Here is a 7,628-nt window from a genome sequence, read left to right as displayed (position 1 = left end):
CATCAAAACCCTAGAGGAGAAAGCAGGAAAAAAACCTCTCTGACCTCAGCTGCAGCAATTTCTTACTTGACACATCCCCAAAGGCAAGGGAATTAAAAGCAAAAATGAACTATTGGGACCTCATGAAGATAAAAAGCTTCTGCACTGAAAAGGAAATAATCAACAAAACTAAAAGGCAACCGATGGAATGGGAAAAGATATTTGCAAATGACATATCAGACAAAGGGCTAATATCCAAAACCTATAAAGAGCTCACCAAACTCCACACCCGAAAAACAAATAATCCAGTGAGTAAATGGGCAGAAAATATGAATAGACACTTCTCTAAAAAAGACATCCAGATGGCCAACAGGCACATGAAAAGATGCTCAACGTCGCTCCTCATCAGGGAAATACAAATCAAAACCACACTCAGATATCACCTCACGCCAGTCAGAGTGGCCAAAATGAACAAATCAGGAGATTATAGATGCTGGAGAGGATGTGGAGAAACGGGAACCCTCTTGCACTGTTGGTGGGAATGCAAATTGGTGCAGCCGCTCTGGAAAATAGTGTGGAGGTTCCTCAAAAAATTAAAATAGACCTACCCTATGACCCAGCAGTAGCACTGCTAGGAATTTACCCAAGGGATACAGGAGTACTGATGCATAGGGGCACTTGTACCCCAATGTTTATAGCAGCACTCTCAGGAATAGCCAAATTGTGGAAAAAGCCTAAATGTCCATCAACTGATGAATGGATAAAGAAATTGTGGTTTATATACACAATGGAGTACTATGTGCCAATGAGAAAGAATGAAATGTGGCCCTTTGTAGCAAGGTGGATGGAACTGGAGAGTGTTATGCTAAGTGAAATAAGTCATACAGAGAAAGACAGATACCTTATGTTTTCACTCTTATGTGGATCCTGAGAAACTTAACAGAAACCCATGGGGGAGGGGAAGGAAAAAAAAAGAAAAAAAAGAGGTTAGAGTGGGAGAGAGAGCCAAAGCATAAGAGACTCTTAAAAATTGAGAACAAACTGAGGGTTGATGGAGGATGGAGGGTAGGTGATGGGCATTGAAGAGGGCATCTTTTGGGATGAGCACTGGGTGTTGTATGGAAACTAATTTGGCAATAAATTTCATATAATAAAAAAATAAAAAAATAAAAAAAAGATGTGGTTTATATATACAATGGAATACTACTTGGCAATGAGAAAGCATGAACTCTTGCCATTTGCAACAATGTATATGGAACTGGAGGGTATTATTTCTAAGTGAAATGTCAGAGAAAAGACAGATATCCTATGTTTTACTCATATGTGGAATTTGAGAAACTTAACAGAAGACCGTGGGGGAAGGAAAGGGGAAGAAATAGTTTCAAACAGAGAGGCAAACTATAAGAGACTCTTAAATACGGAGAACAAGCTGGGGGCTAATTTTTTGGGGGGGAAAGGCATTGAAGAGGGCACTTGTTGGGATGAGCACTGGGTGTTTATTGTATGTAAGTGATGAATCGTGGAAATCTACTCCTGAAGTCAAGAGCACACTGTATATGCTGTATGTTAGCTAACTTGACGATAAATTATATTAAAAAAAAAAAAAAGATCCCAGGGTTGTGTGATTGAACCCCACGTTGGGCTCCCCACTGAGTGTGGAGTCTGCTTAAGATTCTTTCTCTGTCTCTCTGCCCCTCTCCTCCTCTTGTGCTCTCAATCTCTCTATCTCTTTCTCTAAAATAAATTTTTTTTAATTTAAAAAGAAGAAAGAAATACTAGATACCAAAGGCTCCTAGTTGGTGCTGCACCAGCCACACGTCATAGTTCTGTGTGGGAAGAGGCATAATTGTTATCTCTCCAAACATAGTGTCTTATGTTTATTAAGGGATTCTTTCACTTATGAGACCAATATTACTATCCAGTTTTCTAATAATTTCACAAGCCTTATCTCACTGGACCAATGCAATGGAAGTTGTAGAAAAGAAAGGGAAGACAGGTCTGTCTGTTTTTCAAGTGCATTGCCATAGAAAGCCATCAAGTAATTTCCACGAAACAAATAACGACTTTTGCTTTTTATGCTCTACACATCTGTATTATCTGAATTATTTGCATTCTCTTATTATTTGTGTGACTATATTGTTTTAAGTGGAGTGTTCCCTCAGCTCGCTAGATCAGAGCTCTTTGAAACCTAACATCAGAGCACTGAATTAAGATTTTGTCCTAAAGCAAAGTAAGGGAAAATCTTCCTTAATCCTTTAAGACATATTCTAACTAACTCTGTGATGATGTAACAGCCTTGATTGAGCTTAATCATCATAACACTCACTTCATTCATAAGCCTGAGCCACAATGACTGACTGAGAAAGAGATTCTGGTTGGCCCAGAGTGGTCACATCTTATCCATACCTTCCATTTAATGTCAAGCAAGTAAGTGTTCAAGGCAGACTTTGTTGCTGGCACTTTCTTTCTATAACTCTTATTTGCTTTACAAAGACTTTTCATACCTGTGATTTTATCAGCTCTTCCAATATTCAATATCAGAGAGTGTCTTTCTCATTTTTGAACTCTGATGTACCTTACCTGAAACATGCTTTGTTCACAATAGGTACTCAAGAAGTAATTTTTTTTAATTTGAGTATACTTGACATACTGTGTTACATTGGTTTCATGTGTACAACTTAGTGATTTGACACACTTATACATTATGCTGTGTTCACTACAGGTATAGCTACCTCTGTCCCATTACATCACTATTACAATATGATTGACTCTATTCCTTATGCTGTGCTTTTTATTCCCTTGACTTATTCATTCCATAACTGGAGGGTTATATCTCCCACTCTCCTTCACCCATTTTGCCCAATCCTCACCTCCCTCCCTTCTAGCAACCATTGATTTGCTCTCTGTATTTATAGTTCTGATTCTGCTTTTTGTTTGTTTATTCAATTTTTTTAGATTCCATTTGTGAGTGAAATCATATGGTATTTGTCTTTCTCGGTCTGACTTATTTCACTTAGCATAATACCCTCTAGGTCAATCCTTGCTGTCTCAAATGACACAATCACATCCCTTTTTATGGCTGTGTAATATTCTTGTGTGTGTGTGTGTGTGTGTGTGTGTGTGTGTGCGCGCGCGCGCGCGCATGTGTGCTGTTTTCCTTGTACATTCATCTATTGATGGACACTTAGGTTGCTTTTATGTCTTGGTTATAATAACGCTGCAGTAACGTAGGGGTGCATCTGTCTTTTCAAGTTTGTGTTTTTATTTTCATTAATGCCTAATAGTGGAATCATTGGATCATATAATATTGCTATTTTTAATTTTTTGAGGAACCTCCATACTGTTTTCCACAGTGGCTGCACCAGTTTACATTCTTACCAACAGTGCATGAGGGTTCCTTTTTCTCCACGTCCTCATCAACACTTGTTGTTTCTTGTTTTTTTTTTTCCTTGTCTTTTATTTTATCCATTCTAAAAGGTGTCAATAAGTATTTTTTAATGGCTTAAAAAAAAAACAAGATAGAGAAGAGGGGAGGGAAATGAAGATGTTTTGGAGGTTTGCCACTTGCCGGTACTTTATATCCCATGTCACAATCTTTTCAACAATCTTGTTTAATAATGTAGTGAGCACTGCAGATATTTCCCCCAAATCTAGTCCGTGCATGCTGGGTAAGCTTTGTAAATTCTCACCCCACAGGCAGAAAGGGCTTCTTGACCAATAGTCATGATTGTCCTCTCTTTATCTAGAAGAAAGATAGCCTTGATAAATTCTCACGACAGGAGCATGGTGGTACAGGCTTATCTTGTTCCATTCCCCAGATGTAGGGCTGCATTCAGTGGTTCCAGAAACCAAAATCACAATGGCTTGAAAACCTTTTTATTTATTTATTTTTTTCATATAACAAGGAGTCCAAAGTAGAAAGTCCAGAGCTTCTGCAACTGCTCAGGAAACCAGACACCTTTTCTCTTCTTCTACTGCTGTCTGTAGTGAAAGGCTTTCTTCCATAGTCACAAAATGTTTGTTGTACCACTGGGCAGTATCTCCACATCCCAAGCAGGAAGAAAGACCAAGGACAAAAGATGCCAATCTGGGGGCACCTGGCTGGCTCAGCTGGTAGAGCATGTGACTCGTGATCTCAGGGTTGTGAGTTCAAGCCCCACATTGGGCTTAGAGCTTACTTAAAAAAAAATCATGTCTATTAAGTTTGTCCCTTTTCATTTTAATCAGGAAAACAATAACTTTCCTAAAATCCCTACCCATTAGGTATTAGAGTTCTGTTTCTATCTTACTGACTAGAACTGTGTCAAAACCCCAGCTGCAGGGGAATCTGGAAAGCAGAGTTCTTTAACTGGGCACACTGCTACCCTGAACAAAATTAGGATATGTTTGCAGGAAAAATGAGGGGTAAGTGGATATTGGACAGGCAATACCAAGCATGAAATATTTTTCTAAGTGTTTATATCTGGCTCTTTGCCATTAATTGTACATGCTTGCCACTTTGGTTACTTTGCAATGTTTCCGTTGGATAATAGAGAAAACCATAAACTCTCTGCATCCCAAATCAGAAAGGATATGTTGCAATTGGATGTCACCATATGGGCCAAATATTTTAGAGGAAAAAGAGGGACATAGGTTGTCTTGTGTCTGTGGAGCTGGACTGTGGCAAAAGCTTTCTGTCACCCTGCTAAGAAGAGAGGTATCCTAATTTCTTCACTGTTCATATTTGATTTTGGACCTCAGGACCAGAGGGTTGAGTTCTTCATACTCATCATAATTTACGGTGTATCATCACCACTGGTCTGTCCAAAATTCTCTCTCTCTCATTAATTTATGTACTTAAGAAAAGACCCATCCTCTACTCTTCTCCTCCTTCTACTATAGACAATTAGAGTGGTGTGTTTAATGTATAGTTTGTCTTTTTTTGTAAATGTTCTTGCATAATGCATATTGGAGGTTATGCTTGTATTTATTTTTTATTTTTTTAAGATTTTGTTTTTAAGTAATCTCCACACTCAATGTGGGACTCAAATTCATAACCCCAAGATCAAGAGTTGCATGTTCCATAGACTGAGCCAACCAGGCACCCCTCTGGGCATATACTTTTAATTTGTAGAAATGATATTGAGTTATATGCCCCACTGTGTTGGGGCATATGATGTTCTTTTCCTAGGCAGCATTGGGTTTTTAGGATCCATCCAAGTTGCTTTATGTACATCTAACCCAGTGCTTCTGATTGCTGCATTATACCTCACAGTGTGCATCCATCTACTTTTCATACATACATTTTGTTATGAGCTGAACTGTGTTCCCCCCAAATTCATATACTGAAGCCCAACCCCAGTACCTGAGAATAAATCGTATTTCAGATAGAACCTTTAAAGAGGTAATTAAAGTTCAATGAAGTCATAAATGAGTGAGCTCTAATCTACATGATTGTATTTGGAGACAGGACCTTCAAAGAGATGAGTAAATTCAACTGAGCCTCTTAGGTGGGGCTCTACTCCAATATGACCTGTGTTCTTAAAGAAGAGAGACACAGCAGGGATGTGTGTACACAGAGAAAAACTATGTGAGGACACAGAAAGAAGGTGGCCATCAGCAAGCCACAAAGCATGGGCTCAGGAGAAACCAAACTTGCCAACACTTTGATCTTGGACTTTCAGCCTCCATAACCATGAAAAACTAAATTTCTGTTGTTTGAGCCACCCAACCTATGGTATTTTGTTATGGCAGTTCTAGAAATCCAACACACTTTCTCAGAGACACCCAGATTTCTTTCAGTTCTTCTGTTGAAAGCCTTCGAAGCCAACAAACAAGGTTTCCTACAAAACTGACAATACTGTACCGCTAACGTCTGATTATTACTTAATGCCATTTTATGTTGAAAACTGAGAAGTCTTTCTCTTGGAGTTCTGAATCTTTCAGTGCCTTGTTCATTGAAAGCCTGGCAAAAGGAAAAGAGGAATCCTATCCCTGATGACATATGATAGGTTTAGGTAACCCAGGTCCAAGCTTTTCAGTCTTTAATTGGCCAGAGATTGGTTTAGAGGCATTTCAGTCAATGAGAGGTAGAGGACTCTGGCTAGGAATTTTGTGACATGGGTATTTGTCTTTCCTTTAGGTTAGTGGAGCTGCTGCAGCCATTCTGTTACCATAAGGGAAGCAAGCTTTAGGATTATGCTGATGCCACATAAAGCTGTAGGTAAGGATGAAATATGCCAGGTCTTGATTCAGACCAACCCTGAAGCCCATTCTACTTCTGCACTTTTCAGTCGCATGAGCCATATTTTTTAAGCCAATGTGAGTCCTCCGTAACTTGGAAGAAAAATATTCTAAATGATACTACAGGTAGGTACAAGGGTACAAATGTGAATAAAATCAGATCTCAGCCGTTTGTGGGCATAAGTTCATTTGCACTGATCAGTTTGGCAAAAAGTGAATATAACAATAACACCAGTCCTGATTATCGGCTTTAGGTAACAGAAGCTCACATACATTGATGGTAGGAATGTAAATTGCTGGGGCATCTGGGTGGCGACTCTTGATTTTGGCTGAGGTCATGATCTCACAGTCATGAGATCAAACCCCGAGTTGGGCTCTGCACTGAGGGCATGGGGCCTGCTTGGGATTTTCTCTCTCCTCGCTCTCTGCCCCTCCCCCAAGCTCCTGCGCACATGGTCTCTCAAAAATAAATAAATAAACATTTTTTTTTTTAAGAGAGGAATGTAAATTGCTATTTATTTTTGGAAAACAAGGTTATTAGGCTTAACCTTTTGAAATTGTGATTTCTTTAGGTCACAGTGGTTGAGTATCAATAGTTTCATGTGATTCAACTCAATATATTAAAAACACATATTCTTTGGAGTGCCTGGGTGGCTCAGTTGGTTGAGCTTCTGACTTCACCTCAGGTCATGATCTCATGGTTCATGAGTTTGAGCCCCGCGTCTGGCTGTGTGCTGACAGCTCAGAGCCTGGAGCCTGCTTCAGATTCTGTCTCCCTCTCTCTCTGCCCCTCCTCTGCTTGTGCTCTGTCTCTCCCTCAAAAATAAATAAAAACATTTTTAAAAAATTTAAAAACACATATTCTTTGACCTAACAATCTCAGTTTTGGGAAACTAGCCTATAAGAATAAAATCATTATAATATAAAGCTCTTCCTAGATAGGCATTTATTGCAACACTGTTGATAGTGACAAAGCAAAGCAAGATTAGAAACCATCTCAAAAAAAAAAAATCTCAACATTGAGGAATAAAGTATCATACACCCAAAGTATGAAATATGATCTAAGAACTATTTCAGTAATGAGTTATATCTGTATCTCTTTACTTGGAGACAGGTCCCTGATGTTAAATCAGAAAAAAAAAAGAAAAAAAGATGCAGAAGGAAAAAAAAGAAAAAGGAAAAAAGATACAGAGTACCATGTTGACAATGATCCCAGTGATGTCAAAACAGGGGAAAAAGTCTTCTCTATGTATATGTCTGCCTGGCTACAGAGAAGGGAGTGAAAGGTAAATACTGCACTGGTAACATGAGTTAGCTTAGTGAGAGGGTAATGGAGGAAATTAAGGGGTAGTTTTAAAATTCCTTAAACATCTTTGCATTGTTTCACTATTTACATGACATGGCTGGCAAGAATTGGGCTAGAAGAT

At 38.9% G+C, this 7,628-nt stretch overlaps 1 non-coding gene across 1 annotated transcript; it reads left to right on the top strand.

The window, feature by feature from the left end:
* The first annotated feature begins 4,074 nt into the window (after nucleotides 1–4,074).
* TRNAT-CGU (transfer RNA threonine (anticodon CGU)) lies at nucleotides 4,075–4,147 on the top strand. Its single transcript has one exon. It is a non-coding gene; the product is annotated as a tRNA-Thr (tRNA).
* The last annotated feature ends 3,481 nt before the right edge of the window (nucleotides 4,148–7,628 follow it).

The sequence above is a fragment of the Panthera onca genome, chromosome D4 (assembly GCF_046562875.1).
Source record: "Panthera onca isolate mPanOnc1 chromosome D4, mPanOnc1 haplotype 2, whole genome shotgun sequence".
Classification (NCBI taxonomy): Eukaryota; Metazoa; Chordata; class Mammalia; order Carnivora; family Felidae; genus Panthera; species Panthera onca.
Note: the sequence above shows the minus strand (reverse complement) of the source record. Positions and strands in the feature narration are given on the sequence as shown.